The 21,321-nt window shown below is 36.4% G+C and overlaps 1 protein-coding gene across 11 annotated transcripts in view; it reads left to right on the top strand.

Annotated features, from left to right (window-relative positions):
• The window catches only part of ZNF518A (zinc finger protein 518A), a 76,787-nt gene that overhangs the window by 27,413 nt on the left and 28,053 nt on the right, over positions 1 to 21,321 (top strand). For 2 of the 11 annotated variants that reach the window (XM_031652606.1, XM_031652604.1), the window contains exons 1-3: positions 13,248 to 13,507; positions 15,983 to 16,067; positions 16,978 to 17,043. The gene's annotated coding sequence lies outside the window, so the exon portion shown is untranslated. The other 9 variants (XM_031652607.1, XM_031652603.1, XM_031652602.1 and 6 more) reach the window with 8 other exon arrangements.

Here is a 21,321-nt window from a genome sequence, read left to right as displayed (position 1 = left end):
AACTGTAATGAAAGAAAAGCTTAAAGATAAAAGGTCATGTCATGTAAACACCAACTTAAAGAGACCTGGTATAGATATATATCACTCTCAGATAAAGTATAATTCAAGAAAAAATGTCTGACTAGAAATACAGTCCTATTTCATAAAGATAAAACTAATTTATCAGGAAGATATAATTTTAAAATTATATGTACATAAATAACATTGTCTCAAAACACATAAAGCAAAATAACAGAACAACAAGGAAAAACAGACACATCAACAATCATACTGGGATTTTTAAAGATACTTCTCTCAGTAAGTGAAAAAATAAACAGACAAAACAAAATTTGAAAACCAGTGAAGACATAGGAGTAAAAACAATGATTTAAATGCACCTGAGAGACATGCACAGAACACTACACCCATTACCATGGAATACACATTCTTTTCAAGAGCACATGAAATATTTATAAATGTTGACCATATCGAAGGCTATAAAACAAATCTGAATACAGTTCAAAGGATTGAAATCGTGGAATACATGTTTCCTGATCACAAGGGAACTGAGTTTGAAATCAATACAAAAACAACACACACAAGTAAACAGTAAAAGAGAAAAAGGAAAGAAACACCATGTATTTAGAAATTAAACGATACATGTCAAAATATCGCATGGATTAAAAAGAAATCACGATGGAAATTTAAAAATAGTTTGAATTCAATGTTAATGAAAATACTGCAAATCAAAAACTGTAGGATATAGCTAAAGTAGTGTTGGTGGGAAATTTATAACTTTGCATACATAAGAAAGGAGAATGACTGAAATCAGTTAGGGATTCCTCTCAAGAAGTTAGGTACAGAGTAACAAATTAAACCAAAGAATATACAAAGAAGAAATAATATAAATAGCAGAAGTGAATAAAATAGAAAACAAATATTAAATATAGAAGATCAACTTACCCAAAAGCTTGATTCTTTAAAATGACTTAAAAAAAAAGAAAAGGAAAAATCTCTGAGATAATGATTTTGAAAGACAGAGAAATCAAATAATATCAGCAATGTATAAGTGGATATCAAAACATATCCTACAGATGGGAAAACGAGTAAATTGTATTGTCAGTAATTTGCCATTTAAGAAAAACCGGACAAAATCTTGGAAAATATAACAATAAAATAGACACAAGAAGAAATAACTGGTCCTAGGAGAGAAGGGTTTAAAAAAAAAAAAAAGAGAAGAAACAGCCGGAATAAATGTACGCAAAATGCATTTGCAACTCAAGGATGTCACCGTTGACACATCATTGACACACACTTTGTTTTGAAGATTGCATTTTCTAAAAATCATCAAATATTACTTTATTTTTTATCTTTCATTTTAAATAAACTTTTATCCATTTTGGGGTAGTGCTTCAGTATTTTTAATGCGTTATTTTTAGTTATTGCTTTAAAAATTTTATTTGAGCGATAGGCATGTTTAAAAATGTGTTTTGCATGCTATTTTATATGTTTTTAAGTTATATTTGAAATGTGCTTAATATTTAGCTTTTCTATTTTAAAAATTTTATTAATCTTGGAAATTTTAAAGAAAATACTCATCTTCACTCATATTTCAACACTATATGAAATAAGACACAACTCTATCTATATTGTTATTTTGTCCTAGTTTTACAATCTCTAGTTTGCATGGTGTTGATTCTAGGAAAGGTGTTGAAAAAAAGTGTTCAAGTTTTGTAAATATTCCATTTATTTATTGTCAGCTTAAGTGCAGGAGTATATAAATTAGTTTAAGCTTACTGATTTTGTTGTTGAAATCTTCTATATCCTCACAAATTTTTTAATCTGTTTGCCCTATCAGTTTCTAAAAAAGGTGTATTAAAATCTTCCTCCATGATTGTAGATGTCTCAATTTTTTTCTATTGATTGTTATATTTTACTTTATAAATTCCAATCTTATGTTGTTAATTATAAGTTGAGGATTATGACACCTTATTCATGAATAGTTCCTTTTATAATTACTATGTAGTGACTATTTTTAATCCTTATTAAAGCTTTTGTCTTTAAATGATATTTTGGACTCATGTTAATATTTTTAACCTATTGTAACTGAACCAGACCAATCGGGTTCAACTTCTATGTAACAAAGTTGTGAATTGCTTTTCAGTTGCTATGGACCTCCCAGGTTCAAGGTCATGTAACCTGCGCATGCCCAGATGAACCAAATGTGCAACCACTGGTGGAACCTAAGTGCTCAGACCAAGGAACAGGGACTGAATTAAGAAGCAGACACCACTGACATCATGACTCCCAGCAGCAACTCATTGCAAGCTCCAATCAGATCACCCCTCATTATCCTATACTTAAGAAACCTGACCCAGGCTGGGCGCTGGTGACTCATGCGTGTAATCTCAGCACTTTGGGAAGCCACGGTAGGTGGATCGCTGGAACCCTGGAGTTCTAGACCAACCTGGACAATGTGGCGAAACCTAGCTCCACAAAAAAATACAAAAATTAGCCGGGCATGGTGGCATGCTCCTGTAATCCCAGCTACTTGGGAGTGGCACTTCAGCCTGGGTGACAGAGTGAGGACCCCGTCTGAACAACAACAACAAAACAAAAAACAAAAACAAAAAAACAAAACAAAAACCTGGCCCAACCCCCAGCTTGGGGAAACAGGTTTGAGTGTTTCCTCCTCTGGTCTACTTGCCAGTGCAGTCACAATAACCCTTTCACGTTGCAAAAACCTGGTGCTTCCGTGTTTGGCTTTGTGTTGCGCAGGCAAACTGGCCCGGTTTGGTTTGGTAAAGCCATCTTCCATTAGTTTAATATTTTCTTGGTGTATCTACCTAACTTTTACTTTCAAACTTTATAGGTTTGTTATTTTCTCTTGTAAGCAACACAGTGATGGAATTTGTTTTTGAGATATATTCTGAGGATCTATCTGTCTCAATATGTAAGCTTACTCTGTTAAAATGATTGATGAACTTATGTTTATCATAATATTTACATTTATATTTTCTGTTTACCATCTTTTATCACTGTGTCTTTATTTTTCCTTTCTTAGGTTGGATTGAAAAACAAATGTATTGCCTTTTGATTCCTCTCTTGGCTTAGAAGCTATAGAATATATTTCTCTTCTTTTAATAGGAACCCTTAATATTTGAGGTACATAACTCCATATAAATTTTTTAACAATGTCTGTAATTATTCAATTTTTATTTTATTATTTTTTGAAACAGAGTCTTGCTCTGTTGCCCAGGCTGGAATACAGTGGCTCGATCTCGGTTCACTGCAACCTCTGCCTCCTGGGTTAAGTGATTCTACTGCCTCAGCCTCCGGAGTAACTGGGATTATAGATGTGTACCACCACACTTGGCTAATTTTTGTATTTTTAGTAGAGACAGGGTTTCACCATGTGGGCCAGGCTGGTTGAACTCCTAACCTCAGGTAATTCACCCTCCTCGGCCTCCCTAAGTGCTGGGATTACAGGCATGAGCCACCACACCCAGCTTGTGATTAACCCAATATTTGTATCTTTCTTCTGAATACCACATGACTTTTATCCATTGAGCATCAAGACCAACTCCAAACCTTGTAATTGTTGCATAGCATTTTGGCTTCAACTTTTTTCGAAGATTAGAAAATGTTTTCTTGAAGAGTCCATTAATTTTCTCACATATTTTGTAAGTTTCAGAGCTCAACATTTTTGCTTTATTTTATACTTTTCCTCTTGATTTACTTACCTTCTGGCTGAAGTTCATTATTTAATATTCCTTTGCAGACAATATGTGGAGGTAAATTTAATCTTTAAATGATGGCAAATATCTTTAAAATTTCCCTCATAACAATAGTTCAGCTAGGTATGAAATCCTATATACAGTCATTTTCTCTCACCACTTAAAAAAATTATGATGTTGTTTTATAGTATCTATGAGGTATTGAAAAATTCTGGTTTTAGTCTAATTCTTTTATATTTAATCGTCTTTTCTTTCTGGCGACTTAAAAAAGAATTCTGTTTCTTTCTTTTATTTTTGTAATTTTACTATGGTGTGTCCAGGTATGTTTTAATTTATTCTATCAAGTGTTTGTAGCACATTTTCAAATGGGGATTCTTTTCTTTGAAAATCCCCACATTTTCAAATGGGGATTTCTAAAAACTATGTTTTTAGTTACAATTTATTTTATTTTTTTAGTTTTTGTGGGTACATAGTACATGTATATATTTTGATACAGGCATGCAATTCATAATTACATCATGGAAATTGGGGTATCCATTCCCTCAAGCATTTTCCTTTGTGTTACAACCAATCCAATTATACTCTTTTAGTTATTTTAAAATGTACAGTTAAGTTATTATTGACTATAGTCCTCCTGTTGTACTATCAAATACTAGGTCTTATTCATTCTTTCTTACAATTATTTTTGTACCCATTAACCATCCCCACCTCCCTGCTATCCCTGCCACCCACCCCGGAGGAATCTTGTGTTTTCTCCAATTCAGAAACATGCTTAGCCTTTATCTTTTCCAATACTGCTTTTCTCCCATTAACACACTTGCATGCACTCCTATAACAGGTGTATGTTGAAAACACTCAATCTTTCTCCATTTCTATTAAAAGCTCTTTCATGTATTTCAAAGTATTTGTTTCTCCTTATTGCATTTCAGAGAAATTCCTCAGGGTCATTTTCACATTGATTCTCTTTATTATAACCACTGTAGGCTTTATTCCATCTGTTAACTTACAATATTTCAATGGCTATATTTTTTTATTTCTGAGATATCTAATTATAATTCTAATACATTCTTTTAAAATATCACTCTACTTGTGCTTCATTTCTGCCTGCTTATTAATTCATTGCTTACTGTTTTTAATAACATCATTTTTTCATTTACCTTTTTGTAAGACAGTTTAGTTTCTTCAGGAGTGAACTTACATTCTAAAGTTTGATTTATTGGCTACTTTCATAGCATTAGATTACTTTATGGGGTTTGGAGTTGAATTTGCAGAGTCAATTTGAATAGGAATTTTATCCTTCCTTCCTTCCTTCCTTCATTTTCTTTTTTTTTTTGGGGGGGGGCACAGAGTCTCGCTCTGTCACCTAGTCTGGAGTGCAGTGGTGCCATCTTGGTTCACTGCAACCTCTGCCTCCAGGGTTCAAGCAGTTCTCTGTCTCAGCCTCCCGAGTAGCTGGGATTATAGGTGCCTGCCACCACGCCCTGCTAATTTTTTTGTATTTATTAGTAGAGATGAGGTTTCACCATCTTGGCTAGGCTGGTCTTGAACTCCTGACCTTGTGATCCACTTGCCTCGGCCTCCCAAAGTGTTAGGATTACAGGCATGAGCCACCGCGCCCGGCCATTCTTTCCTTTTCTCTTTCTGTCACTCTTGATCTTGCTCTCTGCTCACTCTTCCTCATTTAGTTATTTTGAAGTTGTCTTTCTAAGCCTACCCCAGTCTGTCAGGCTGGAACGAGATTTTATATTACAGATGACAGGCCTCTGTTTTAGAGTAAATTGAGGCTAACACGGTTCCCCAGAGAGCCAGTGGATAATTTTGTTTCGTTCCTGGTACTTCCTTTTTCTATTATTCTGAGATTTTCTTACACTTTCTTCTGACTTACACTTCCTATTATCTGATTTCTGAGTTTTACTCTTTCTTAATTTACTCCCTGAATTTTAGTGAAGTATTACCTTTTTGGGAAAAAGTGCAAGGGAGGTAAGTTTTAGAGCATTTCCCTTCCTAAAAATGTCTTGATTCTACTCTTATGTTTAATTGTTTATTTTGCCTTAGAATTTAAAGGTATTACTCCATTGTTGTCTAGTTATTTGTGTAATTATTGAGAAATCTGATTTTATTTTTATTTACTATCTTTTGCATGTGACCTCTCTTTTCTCTTTGTAAGATTTTAGGCTCTTTGTATCCTGATGTTCTAAAATCTACAGTGATGTATCTTAGCATGGTCATTTTGGTGACATTCAGTGTGAAATTCAGTATAGAAAGTGACATCCTCCAGTTCTAGGGCATTTTATTGTATTTGTTTAATAATTTCTTCTCATTTCTCTTCACGGAAAAGAGGAGCTCCTATTATCTGGATGTTAGGTTTTAATTTTTTATGTTTTCTATTAGTTGTAGTGAATAATTCTGCTATGAACACGGTATACAAATATCTCCTCAGTATTCTGTTGTTAATTCTTTTAGGTACATACTCAGAAGTGAAATTGCTGGATCATATGGCAACCTATTTTTACTATTTGCATGAAATGTATTTTTCCATCTTTTCACATTCAACTTATTTGTGTCTTTGAATCTAAACTGAGTCTCTTGTGGACAGCATTCAGTTGGATCATGTATTTTCATCTATTCTTCCAATTTCTGTCTTTTAATTAGAGAGTTTAATTTATTTATATTTAAAGTAATTACTGAAAAGGAGGGACTTTGTTATGTCATTTTGCTTTGTTTTCTATATGACTCATAACTTTCTTGTCTCTCATTTCCTGCCTTACAGTTTTCTTTTATCTTTAGTTGACTTTTTATAGTGAAATGTTTTAATTCCCTTCTCATTTCTTTTTGTGTATATTCTATAATTATTTTTGTGGTTACCATGGGGATTATATTTAACATCTTAAAGTTATAACACTCTAATGTGAATTTTTACCAGATTAACTTCCAATAGCGTACAAAAAGTCTGCTCCTTTACAGCTCCATGTCTACCTCTTTTTATTATTGAAGTCACAGAATTACATCTTTATATATTGTGCATCCAAAAACATAAACTAGTCACTGGTTTTTAAAATTCATTAGTCTCTTAAATTATGTAGAAAATGAAATATGGATTTACAAACCAAAGTTATAAGAATACTAGCTTTTAGACCAATAATTGTTTTTTAATTTATTGGTCTCTTAAATCACATATAAAACAAAAAGTGGAGTTATGCCGGGCGCAGTGGCTCACACCTGTAATCCCAGCATTCTGGGATGCCAAGGCGGGTGGATCACAAGGTCAAGAGTTCGAGACCAGCCTGGCCAATATGATGAAACCCCTTCTCTACTAAAAATACAAAAATTAGCCAGGCATAGTGGCGGGTGCCTGTACTCCCAGCTACTTGGGAGGCTGAGGCAGGAGAATCGCTTGAACCCGGGAGGCGGAGGTTACGGTGAGCAGAGATCATGCCACTGCATTCCAGCCTGCGCAATACAGTGAGACTTGGTCTCAAAAAAAAAAAAAAAAATAGTCGAATTACAAGTCACTGTTGGCCTAGCATGGTGACTCATGGCTATAATCCCTGTACTTTAGGAGGCTGAGGCGGGTAGCTTGAGCCCAGGAATTTGGGACCGGCCTGGGCAACATGACGAAACTCCATCTCTATGAAAAATACAAAAAATTAGCCAGGCATGGTGGCACATGCCTGCAGTCCCAGCTACTCTGGAGGCTGAGGTGGGAGGATCACCTGAGCCTGAGGTCAAGGCTGCAGTGAGCTGAGATCATGCCACTGCATTCCAGCTTGGGCCACAGAGTGACACCCTAGTCTTAAAAAACAAACCAACAAAAAACCAAGTTATTGTCACCATAAAACTAGTTTTAATAATTGCTCATGTATTTTTCTTTATTAAGACCTTTATGTTTTCATATAACTTTGAGTTACTGTCTAGTGTCCTTTTATTTCAAGCTGCAGGAACTATCTTTAGCATTTCTTGCAGAGCAATTTTTGTTTTGTTTATTTTTTCCCTGTGATTGTGCCATGCTTTCCTGTATCTTTGTATGTCTTGTGATTTCTTTGTTGAAAGTTGGCCACTGGAATCTAATAATGTGGCAGCTGGTAATCAGAGTCCTCCCCATTCCCGCAGGGTTTGCTGTTTTTTGTTGTTTGGGTTTTGGTTGTTGTAGGCTGTACTCATGCCAAGCCAAGGATCAATCTAAGGTGTAAACCAGTCTCCTCAGGTGTTTTCTGAGCCTGTGTCTTTTCCTGGGCATGTGCGGTGACTTTCTTATTTCTCCTGGATATGCAAATGCCTTTGAATGTCCTAGTCTTTAATGTTTGGCTTCCAAAAGGGCAAAAAAGAAAAATAAGGAGAGGAAAAAGGCGCTGGCCCTTTAAGTCTCCTGGCAGTTGCTTCAGCCTGAGGGGGAGGGACTTGCCACCTTGGAGGAGGGGTTGGGTGGTGGTGGTGCAACAATGGCTGTCCAACTCTGTGCGGACACTCTTAGGATCAGAAGTAGCAATCAGCAGTCAGAACACAGATCCCCAGTATTTGGAGGATGAGTACTTGCTCCTTATTGCCACCCAAGCCCAGCAAACTGCAAGCAAGGGACTCCAGGAACAAGTGCACAGCTGCCTTGCTGGAGGCTACAGGGTGGGGGATGGTAGCTATTGCGGAGCTAAGAGCTGAAATTGACAGAAACTGCAATTTACCTTGCAAGCCTTCTATAGATGCCAGAGTTCCAAAATAGTTACATCAGACATATCCTGCCAGTACCACTTGTTGACAGATTCCTGCTGCTTCCTATGTTGCCATCTTCCCAGAATCCTCTCTTAAAAACTTTTTTTCTTAAGTCTTTTTGGTTTGGTTTTGTTTTTTGGAGGGGAAGAAATTTTATGTGTACCCCATGAGTTTTATTAGTGATTTTCATTATTAACTTTTAAATTAATCTTTCTGTGTCAATAATTGTATATGTCCAGTCCTCTTAACTCCCTTTCCTGTTTATCTAGAAACTGTATTAATTCTTCTGTCAGACTTTAAGCTAGGAGCTGGATGTTGATAGTTTCTATTTTTCAGTTACTCAGCTGTCTGAGGAGGTTGGGGAGATGGAAAAAAAAAGAGAGTGAGGTAATTTCTGTCTACATAGGGGCATTTTTCATTTAAATCTGTTGAATCTCTGCATTTTGTCCAGAGGGTCAGTTCCTTTTGCCATATCTCTGCTTTCTTGTGTTTAAAGAACATTGGTCATCTTGGTGCCAGGATCAGTTAAAGTGAAGACCTATGACTTGTGGACATACATGAAATGTGGTCTTACATTTTATCTGTAAATATTTCAGCATGTGTCTCCAAATGATAAACTTTAAAGACATAACAACAAATATATTACATCTAAAAATTAACAAAACAATTTAATACAATCAAATATCCTGTTTTCAAATTTCCAATTGTCTCATACATGTCATAAATGTGTTTTTGTCTGTTTGCTTGAATCAGAATCCAAGTAACTTCCACACATAATGATTAATTGATATATAATTTAAGTCTCTTTTAATCTATAGGTTTTCTCTTTCATCTCTTTTTTCTGTGCAATTTTTTGTTTGGTTGAGAAAACAGGTCATTTGTCTTACACAGTTTCACAAAGTTTATTGTTGGTTTTGCTCATTGTGTAGTTTAGTATGTTCCTCTGACCTCTGTAATTCCTGTGACTTGGTAATGCTATAGGCACTCTTGCTTTTCCACAATGACTGGTTTTCTCCCATTTTTTTTTTTTTGTGATATTGACAGAAGTCAAACATTTTTATATGCTAACCAAAAGTTATTCATCCTTCCTCCATGCTAGTTAGAACCACTATTTTGCTCAGTTGTCAATTTGCCCAGTCTCAGGGTATAAGTCATGATTGGTTTGAGTCAATCACAGCAATACTGTTTTTCTTCACTATCAATTTGTTCTAGAGATGAGTATGTGATTCCATGTTGGCAAATGAAATATAACAAGTTCATTAGAAAAGGTTTTTCTCTTCTGTAAAATTTGGAAAAGTGTGAGAAGAAAGATCTTTTTTTTTTTTCTTTTTCTTACTTCTTACTGCTGAGGGAGGATACAATGCCTGCTGCTGTAATAGCTACATGATCTCAATCTGATTCTTATTCTGTATAAGTGATCTTTTTATCTCTGGAAACTTTTAGAAGTTCCACTTTGTCTTTGATATTCTTCAACTTCATTATAATGTATCAGGGTTGGGTTTTTTGTTTTTTGTTTTTTCATTACATCTCTTGCTGGACACCTCATGAACCATCAAACTTTTATTAAAAGTTTTCTTTAAAATGTAATGAACCATAATTATCTACTTTTACAAGTTCTCAAGTATAATTTATTGGTATTAGCATAGTCCATATGGCATTGATCTCACAAAAATCAGATTTATCTTTTAAGCCACTTTAGACAAAAAACCAATTAATTTCCACTAACAAAAAAGAAAAGAAAAACCCTATACTATTTTTCTTTTAAAACTTTAAATAATGAAATGTTCTATGCATATACAAGAGAAATAAAGGAGTATATATAACATATATATGTACCAGGTTTGTTCTTAAATGTAATTAACAAGTATTCCACTGAATTATTTTTTCTTTTTCTAAGACTTGAATTAACTGTACTATCTATTATCTTTTCCTCAGGATGCAGAGAGTCTTAGGAAGAATTTGATGTGATTGGAGGTGGGGAAAGGTACCCTAAAATACTTAGGTAAGACCAATATAGTTTATACAGTTCATTTTAATGTTCTTTATGGTGAATATAGTATCCATGAAAAGAACTAAGAAAGAGGGACTCATAAAAACTTAATAAAAATGTCTTGGTCATCTAAGAAGTGTGAATTGAGAGGAAACTGTCAGGATGCCAACCTAAAGAAAAATCTTTGTCATCCTGTGTTACAGGATCTGAAATCTCATCTTTAGAATTGCTTTGTTGGATCATAAAATCTTTTAAATATTCAAGAAAATTCCATCGAACTGATGGTCCTCCACGAGGAATCATGTCTTATTTATTGCTAGCAGTTTCTGGCACGTAATAGGTAGTCAAGAAAATGTCTGCTGAATAAATATTAAATAACAAAATTGAAAAGAACATTGAGAAGAATAATACTTAAAGACCAACTAACACTTGTATGATAGATTGCCACAAGTAATTAAGCCATAATATCTTTGACCAAGATGTGTAACCACTTTATATTGTATCACCCAGACTCTTCCTATCTTTTTTTTTTTCCCCCCCAATTCTGCTTGCACTTGATTATATTGTTGAGGGTAGAGAACCTGGGCTTGAGTTCATAGATCAGCAAAAAGAAAAGAGGCATTTTTAAGAGACTCTTATTATCCAAATTAATATCATTTAATCTTTTGTTATCACAGTGCTTATGAGGTGCCAACTTATCTATGTCTTAAAAATATGTTTACATTGTTGTAAGAACAAATACAAGTTTGTTGGTATGATTTACGGGTGAGAATCCTTAGAGAGAGATGTATTTCCATTTATATATTATTTTTAGGAGAAAATTTCACTGTCTTAAAATGAGCTGCTTTATGACACAGTGTCCATGAATTGTATGTATATATTTTTTTATCCTTCCACCTCAGTCTCCTGAATCGCTGGGATTTTAGGCACAAGCCACTGCACCTGGCATCAATTGTATATTGAAAAGCAGAAAGAGGTTTGTAATCAAGATGGAAACTTCATTACTATCACCACCATCGTCACTTTTATCATTTCCATTACCCTCTTGGTGCAATGGCGTTGAGTACTCTCTCCAATCTATCAAACAATATATAACATATTAGTTATACATTGCACAGCTCTGAGAAACTCAGAGGTCAAATGCTATCAGCTAGTAAACAGTAGTAAGGTCTTCGGAGGGATCAACTATTTAAAGCATTAATCTAAATGCCCTATCCCCACTAACTATCCTTCTCAAGTAAAAAAGTATTCCAGAATCCTTTCCTAAGCTATGATTTAGCCCTCTCCTTTTGTTTTTCTCCCTTTTAATCATCTTCCCTTCCTTCTTGATTCACTCTCCTCTCTCCTCTCCTCCCTCACCGTTTTTTTTTTTTTTTTTTTCTTGCTAACCAATATGTTCAAAACTGAAAGGAGATCAAGAGGTAACTTTCAGGTTTTGAACATAGAGGTTAGCAAGAAAAAAAGGTCATATGAATGGTGGAAGAGGTGAGATGAATGGTGGAGGAGAAAGGGGAAGAGATAAGGTAAGTCTGACTAACAATTTATTTTAACTTTCTCCAATTCCTCTATAACATAAATGCAGGTTTGCAAGATTTTGTAGGTGAATGTATACGTAGAGGTAAAATAAAGTTATAATGTGAATACTGTTGGGGGGATGCAATATCCTAATCTGAAAAACAAAAACTACATGAAAACACAGAACAGCTCTGCCCATTTTTCCAAACTAACATCGTTTTTTGTCATTAAAAGAAAAATCTTGTTCTCTCTTTCTGCTGTGATGTGTGTGCATGTCTGGCTTGCACGGAAATGAGGACCTGAAGAGAGATGGGGGATGTACGATGCGGGCATAAAATCCACTTTGTAAACATGTTCATCATTCCATAATGGCATCCCCTTTGGTATTTACAGAAGATTTCTCCTTGTGTGTTTTACACAAACGTGAGTATGACTAACGTGAATTTCCGCTCATTTGCCTTTTCTAGGTGGAATTGTGTAGCCCAATAAACACAATAATAAAGAAGGCTTCCTAAAGACAAAGTGAGGATTTCTCAGTGTGCTTTTTATTAAAGGATGGAGAAAATCTTGCATTTGGCTACAGGTTGACATTTTCAAAAGCCTACTCTGAGACAATTATGTATCATACACATTTTTAAAGTTTTTAGAAAATTGTCAATGCTGTACATGCTACTTAAGAAAACATGGAATAAAAAAAAAAAAAGAAGTGAAAAATCCGATCGTAGTTTCGCTTTTAATTTATTGATATATCCTTCTGCACCAAGGTATTTTGTTGTTGCTTGAACGTTTGCCGCTACTTATTCCCTCCCACATTTTAAAAGATAATTTATGTAGAATTATGTAGAAAGTGAGATATCAATTAATAGGTTGGATTTATAAAGAACAGAAGAGGAGCCATACTGGCCTTTGGGGTAAAGCCAACCATATTAACTGTCCAGCCCTGTTGTGAGGTAGAGGAAGTATTCGTTTGAGGGGGATGCGAGCCTCTCTCATTGTAAAGACAGTTTTTGATCAAATATTCAATATGTACATGTTTGGAGTTCAGTACGTCTTTCAGAGCTACTGGCGAAAGCTTCTTTCGTTGACATGGGCTACAATGGTTGCTAAAACCTGTGTGCCAGAAGCAAGGGGTGGGGAGACGCCATTTGCTAAACCGGAACTGGTTAAAATCTCAGGGTGGAGACCATTCCCAGTCAGCAAAGGCTTGCGAAGTGCATACAGTTCCTGCTCCTGGTGTCTACTCTGAAGAGCACAAAGTGGACGTTTGTCTGCCATTTCACTGGCAGTAGGATCAGCAGCTGCTGGTGAGCAAAGAGGTAGTAGTGAGTCACTGGAGTGGTGGGCGCCGGGGCAGCGCCCTACGTGGAAAGGTCAGCGGCGAACCCAGCTCCATGGCCTAGTCTCGTCAGACCGAGCGCGGACCCTGCCGGCTTCCGTTCTCTTCCGCTTGTCTCAGGTGCAGCGCAGATCCCTCCGCCGTAGCGTGCGCTCCCGGTAGCGCTGCGATCAGTTTTTCGGCAATACCCGGATGGAAGTGTAATGGCCGCCATCAGGGACTCGCAGGCAATGGGGACTACGACAGGTACTCCCCGTGAGCGGGACTGCCCAGACCTTTTAGGATGCCGGAACTTCTAGAGGGCCGGCCAGCAGGCAAACGGCGAGTTTGTGGACCGTCAGGGTCCCCCAAACAGGGCTAGGGATCCGCCTCTTGTGAGAGGAAGCGCAAGTTAAATAGTCCCGGCCATTCAGCGCTTCCGCCTAACTTGCCGCAAAGTTTTTCTGGAGAAGTCGGGGTTTTTTTGCCGAGCGCTTTTGCAGGCTGCTGGAGCTAACCCTTACTTTCTAAACCTTGGGTTGTTTTACGTCCGGGCTTTTTGAACTCTACACTCTCCTACATTCTAGGAGCTGGGTGGGAGTAGGGCACGGTGTGCCTCCGCGCTCCCCGCGGGGCAGCCGAACCCCGGAGGAAGGGGCGGATCGGGCGCGGTGTTTGGGGCGAAGCTGGGCGCGCGGCGCTCGAAGCACTCACTCGGCGGGTTTCGTGGTTGGTGGAGACAGCAAGGGCACCCCGCAGACCGCACCCCTCGAGCTATAGGTTCGCAGGCCCGACTCGACGGCGTCCCTATTGCTGGCCCAGCCTATGGTCATTGGGGGCCATTTCTTGCAGAGATGCCCAGCTCCCTGAAGCGCTCGCTCTTCTCCAAAGTTGGCCAAAGGTGCTCTTCCCCGCAGACCCTAACCACACCCAGTGGCAGATGGATTTCTTTGTAACTGGCTTTCTCACATGTAGGGTTCATTTTGACTCTATTCTTTACATGGTGTCCTCTTTGTCAAGTAGACAGTCTCTTCCTAGGTGGCTGTGGTAATTGAAAAGTATATGGAGTGAATGTATATAAGGAAAAATGTTTTAACTCTTAAGCGGACCGATCAAACAGATGTAGCTTTAGAGTTTAGAATACAACAGTTAAGACTCAGTTTTCTTTTTAGGTTTAAATTTGATAGCAAGTAGTGTATGTGAGCTGTTTGAGTGCAAACATTGTTGAGTATGTTGTCAAACGTCTAAAAAACCCTAGAAAAATAAAATAAGTCAATGTTCAAGGAATTCATAAGAATGTTGGAATTTGTACAGTTGTCACAGTGATAAAACATGAAGACACCAAACTGTCAGGATAGGAATTCTATTAACTTGAAAATGTGCATGTTAGATCTAGTTACTGGTAATTATTGAATTGCTTTTTCTGCAGCAAGGGGTCTGATTTGAGTATACTCTAAGGTTGGTATCCTCAGATTTAATTTAAAACATTTAAATTGATTCAGTGAAATTTCCTAACATTTTCAGAGTTTAACTGCAAATTTATAGAAATGCATTCACTACCTTTCAGCAAAATTCTCTTTTCTGAAATTTATAAAGAGACATTGCATTCTTTTAACACTTTGAGGGTGTTGGGATTTCCTGGGGAAGGTAAGCATAGTAAACAATGTTGATTTTTGCTGTAAAAACTATAAATTAGATCATCCTTAGATACAGAAAATTGCCAACAAAAGGGGGAAGAGAATAAAATGTAGGTATGTTACACAACCAAATGTTTCCTGTTTGTTGCAGTGAAAATAAGCATAATGACCACTTAAAACGTTTTATATCTGGTTTTATGGAAGGACAAAAGACAGTAACCACAATGAACACCCACTATGTGCATTGATAATGTATGAACTTTTAAATGTCAGTTTTTTGCCATGGTCACACTTCGGATTCTGTTCTAGCCTCTCTGGTAATAGTATGCTGTAATCCCAGAGGTTTCTATATTTTGAAACATTACAGAGGGACTGTACTTTAGCCTAAATCTGTAATTTGACTTCGAGATATACTTTAAATGCCCTTTAAGTTTATTTTTATTGTTTGCTTTTCTGTATATAGTTGTTTAGAATTGTTCTCATTGAGGCGTTCTGACATTGCATACTTTAGAGTACTTAATACAACTTTTTTTTTTTTTTTAATGATAGGAGACTTTAATCTTGCCGACATTCCTTCAGGTATGCTACTGAAGGTTTTGTGGCAAAGTGCCATAAGCAGAAGAAAAGGGTTTTAATACAGTCTTGAAATTTTTGTTTATTATCTGGTCCCAGGTGTGTAGGCTGTGAGTATTTCAATTCTATATGGGGTATTGGCGTCTCATGGTGAGCAGTTTTCATGGCATATTAGATACCAGAAATAAGTATTAAGGGTTACTATTGTGGTTGTAGGATAACTGAGTTGGAATCAGATCCAGATATTAGTTCTAGTTTTGTGACTTTGGGCAAGGCTCTATTTCTTTTTCTTGTAATAAATGAAGATACTGAGTCAGATTGATTCTAGGCTTCAGATTGTGACTTTTGCAAATTTATGACATGTTATCACTGGGCATCAATGATATATGCTTAAGGGTAGAGAGGTTTTCTTAGTTTTGTGTGTGTGTGTGTGGTTTTTTTTATGTTTCTTTATACACCTTAAGTTGAATCTGACGTGTACTTGAACAGTTTTTGTAGTCAAAAGTTTTAAAATCTTGGTCTTCATTTCCAGATATCATCTCTTCTTTTGATCACTGTTCCTGATTGTGACATTGTGCAAGTGTTAAATTGTGTGCCTTTTGTTCCTGAAGAAAGAGGTATGGTAAAGATTGAAATACTGGAGTATATAGTCTATTAAGTAGTAAGTTAGTATGTTTTAATATTGGACTAAATAAAATAAAATACAGGTTAAGTATCCCAAACCCAAAAATCCAAAATGCAAAATTCTTTGAGCGCTGACATGATGGTCAAAGGAAATGCTCTTTGGAACATTTTGGATTTTGAACTTTTGGATTTGAGGTGCTCAACTGGTATAATGCAAATATTCTAAAATCCTAAAAAAGAAAAAGAAAAAAAGAATGAAACCTTTCTGTTCCCAAGCATTTCGGATAATAGACCCCCAACCTGTAGTTTACATATACATGAGTTTTCATAAGTTATGTAAGTTACAGTTGTATTTTATTTTTTGGCCAAAATAAAATACTTAAACATGGATTTTCATTTTAATCTAAGCAAAAAAAGTAATTTTTGGTTTCATAGTTTATTGCTTAACGTTTTGTTAGAGATCCAAATACAACTTTAACTGTATCATCCTTCTAAATAGAAGGTGGCATTAAAGACTTCTGGGTAATGAACAGTGGAGATAAAGGTGGCAGATAGATGTTTCAAAGCTGTATGAATGGCCAGAAGAGTGTGGTTGTGGTCTAGTAAGTGCAAAGCAATGTACCTAAAGAAAAGTTATCTCGTATGTGTTTATATTATGACTAATAGCATCTTCATTATGAATCAGGAGCGGGACTTGGGAATCACTATCGTGTTATGATTAGTTTCTTGAAGACAATCGTGAATGTCTGGGTGTAGACAAAAAAGGAGGAAAAATATGCCAACAAATCTATGGTATTATAAGGAAAGCTTTGGAAATATAGTGGAAAATATTGTACCCGTGTAAAAAAACATGTTTTTTCTACCCTCGAAACACAGATGTCTCTTACTGTTTGTGTTGGATAGGTCCTGGGATCTTTGAAATCCTAAGATTCTTGGATACCACAGTATCATAAAATTCCTCTAAATGCAGTAAGTATACACACAAGTATAACCATAAATTAGGAATAAGATTATTTATGTAACTGCTGAAATAGCTGTCGTATAGTATACCACCTTACATTATTGGTTTAATTATCATAACTGTGTTCTTCTCTGAACTTCACCAGCAAATGGATTTCTGTTCAGGGCCATTTTTTAACAAAGGCATGAATTTTTATTTTGTCAGAAAATAATGTACATTGAGTAGAGAGCAGTAGAGCTGAGTTGAGGATACCACGTTATCATTTATGTCATTAAGTAACTTTTTCCTATGTAACATTTGTTTGACTTCCTACCATGAGGTTCACATGCGTACTATGTTATTCCTGAGGAGATAAAGTAATTCTGAATGCTAAGAATTTTCCTAAAGGTTGAGCATCCCAAATCTGAAAACCTGAAATCCAAAATACTCCAAAATCTGAAACTTTTTTAGTGCTGACATGAAGCTCAAAGGAAATCATCATTGGAACATTTTGGATTTTGGATATTCAGCCAGTAAGTAGTGCGAATATTCCAAAATCCTCAAAAATCTAAAATCTGAAACACTTCTAGTTCCAAGCTGTTTTGTTTTGTTTTGTTTTGTTTTTTTGAGATGGAGTCTCACTCTGCCACCCAGGCTGGAGTGCAGTGGCGTGATTTTCTCGGCTGACGGCAACCTCTGCCTCCCGGGTGCAAGCAGTTCTTCTGCCTCAGCCTCCCGAGTAGCTGGGACTACAGGAGCATACCACTATGCCTAGCTAATTTTTTTGTTTGTTTGTTTGTATTTTTAGTAGAGACGAGGCTTCGCCATGTTGGACAGGCTGGTCTCAAACTCCTGACCTCAAGTGATCTGTCTGCCTCGGCCTCCCAAAGCACTGGGATTACAGGGGCGAGCCACTGTATTACAGGCATGAACCACTGCTCCCGGCTTACTTCCAAGCATTTTGGTTAAGGAATATTCAGTTTGTACTATTTGAGCCAAACTACCCAGAAAAAGTAATGTAATGAAGAATGAAAGCTTTAGTTGTAGTGAAGTAAATAAGAGACTGCTATGTGATGACTGACCAAAATGATTTTTATTAATTTATCTTGAAAAGTTGTGAGCAAAGTCTGACTAAAAATTTAAAGCTGTGACTGGTATGACTGCATGAAACAAGTGTCAGAATATTAGAATGAAGGTACATGATGTGAAGTTTCAGAAAATTAAGTGGACTTCACATAGGTCTCATTTCATGAGGAAAGTCAAATAATTTCAAAATGTAGTAAGCTTATCGTCAACTCCTGATTAAAATTGGTTTGTTGAAGGCTGTGGCTGGTAGAAGACATATCATATATTGTTTTTGTCAACTCAGTATCTCTTCATTTAGGGAACCACTCCTCCCCTATTCTGAGTGGTTGGTGGGCTCTCCGTCAGTCTTACTGTCTTATAACCTGAGCTTGGTCATCCCTATTGCAACAGTGATTGCTGTTACTCATGCAGAACCAGTCAGAATCCTTTTTCAAAATTTATGGGCGAATGCTAGGACAAAGGTGTAGTACCTTTTCTCTGAAATTGTTAATCTGGGAAAGTGCTGGTGACATTCTTTACCACGTGTATGAAAAGCACATCTGTGTAGTGGGAGAAAGTGATGCCATAAGGAGATGGGAGATGGATGGTGGTAGTGCCACTTTCAATCTCAGGGAACATGGTAAGTGGTACCTACTTTTGATTTTGTGAGCTATCCTGGTGTTCTTCTCAGTCCTTGTGCCAGAATTCTATGCATAAATTGGTTTGAATTGGAGCAGAAAGTGTTCTGATGAATATATGGCCCTTATGAATTTAAGGTCTAAAGTTTCAGATTGATCATTCACATCCTTCTGTAGTTTGCCACTTTCCTATACCTTATAAAAGGTTCCCTTTATTTATTCATCATTTGTGCATGCATTCAATCCGCTTTCATTCAACCTACAAACATTTTTTGAGTGTCCATTATGTACGAGTATGTGCAACTGCATGGATATGCAAGGATTATATGTACTAGACTGAGTGGATGGTGGATATATGACTTTTTTTTTTTATTTCTGGTACACAGATCAACAAGCATGTGTTGAGAATAATGACTGTGGTGCTTGGCATCTAAGTAATAACGTGAGAATAAGAATTCCTTGTCTTGGAAGTGCTTCTAGTTAAAGAGTTCATATTAATACACAGCAAACACAACAGAAAAAACAGATAAATGAATGCACAATTGTATTTTAAGTCAATTTTGATGGGAAGGAAGTGAGCAGGTTGAACCATTTAGGAAGATTTCGTGAAGAATATATAACTTTAAATGTATTTTTAGTTATGAATGTGGCTTTGATAGGCACAGAGAATAACTGAAGAAAGGATGGAGTTAAAAATGATTATAGGCTGATCCAGGTTGGAGTGGAGATTGGTTTCACTGTAACAGTATGTGTTCTTTGGAAATGAGGTAGTAGAAAATAAGGTGACTGTTTAAGGTAAATCTTTGTATGAGGCCTTTGGAAAACAAAGCAGAAATTTTGGCTTTCTACTAAGATGGAGATTTCTTTGAAAAAATGTGTATATTTCTTTTCATATAATTTCATTTTTGTATGCTGAAATATAAAGTATGATGGAATACTGTAAAATTATTCATTATGGCGAAAACCTTTATTATAGTCATCTGTCTTGAAGATTTTTTAAAAATAGCAAATAACTTGAAATGCCGATTTATAAATATGTATGTATAACTTTTCTCAAAAAGGGAAAGGTAAGAAGAAATAAATATATATAACATTTCTTCTTACCTTTCCGTTTTTGAGAGATCTCTTAGTAATAGTCAAAACCATACCCTATTCCTTATCAATAAAGCCCGTTTGAAATGAATGTAGCAATAGATGTAAAAACATTTAAAGGCTGGGGAGGTGGCTCATGGCTGTAGTCCCAGCACATTGAGCAGCTGAGCTGGGAGGATCGCTTGAACCCAGGAGTTCGAGACCAGCCAGGGCAACATAGTGAGACCCCCATCTCTATTTTTAAAAAAATGTTTTTAAAGATAAGGAACAAAATTAAAGTGATGATTGATTGCTCATAGAATGTTCATTTTGGGCTCCAGAAACTAGGAATGATGTAAAACTTATTGTTGGGTCATTGTCTCATTAAATGCTGTAGTTTCCTATGTCCTTGCCTACCTTCTTTCCTCATAGCCTCCCATCTGACTCTCAACTCAGAGAGTAACATTTGGATTAATCCAGTTGGATTATTCCAAGGTTGGCAAGCTTTTTCTGTAAATGGCCAGATAGTAAATATTTTAGGCTTTGTGGGCCATATGGTTTCTGGTGCAACTATTGTAACACAAAAGAAGCCATAGGCAATATGTAAATGAGTGAGTGTGGCTGTATTCCAATGAAACTTAATTTACAGAAACAGGCAGCAGGCCAGATTTGGCCGGCAGGCTGTCATTTCATTCCACAAACTCTCTCAGTCACATCTGCGCACCTGCTAGCATCTTTATTTATCCTCCCTTCTAGTTACTATAGATGGATCATGTTTGCTCCTTTCTAAGCTCACCTCTTCAACTTGTTCACTAGATTCTGTCCCTTCTAACCTGAAAGACTTTGCTGCTGCATTTCTTTCCTATCCTCCATCGTCAATTTTTTTTATTTTTACTAGATTATTTTAATAAGCATGCAGTCATACTGTAATTTCTCCCACCTTTAAGACACAAGAAATAAAATTAAACAAAACAAAACAACTCCTTTATCGTAAAACTCCTTGAAAGAGTTGTCTGCACTACATCACTACTTCCTCTGTTCCCATTTTGCCTTACATCCAAGCTTGTCAGCCTATGTCCTCTATAACTCCACTGAAACTCTTCTAATCCATTTTACCAGTGATCTTCACATTAAGTCTAGTTAGTCGTCATCTTACTTGACAGAGTTGTTCAATCCCTTATCCAGGAAACATTTTCTTCATTTTGCTTTGAGGTTACCACATTTCTTGATTTACCTTAAGTCTTATTGGTCTTTTCTTTCCTGTCTCACTTGCTGGTTCTTTTTAATCTCTTTCTGTTGAATGTGTTATAGAATCTTAAGGCTCAGGCCTTGGACTGCTCTTTTTGTTTATTCCCCCTGGTGATTTCATCCTGCTCCAAGTACTTGAAAGTACATATGTACATATACGCACACCGATAACTCCCCAAATTTCATCATCCACCTAGCCCTGTATAGTCTATATCCAGCCACATAGTCCACCTTTCCTCTTGAATGTCAAATAGACATCTCAAATGTTACATGCCTAAAATGGAA

This window comes from Papio anubis, chromosome 11, assembly GCF_008728515.1.
Source record: "Papio anubis isolate 15944 chromosome 11, Panubis1.0, whole genome shotgun sequence".
In the NCBI taxonomy this organism is placed as follows: domain Eukaryota; kingdom Metazoa; phylum Chordata; class Mammalia; order Primates; family Cercopithecidae; genus Papio; species Papio anubis.
Note: the sequence above shows the minus strand (reverse complement) of the source record. Positions and strands in the feature narration are given on the sequence as shown.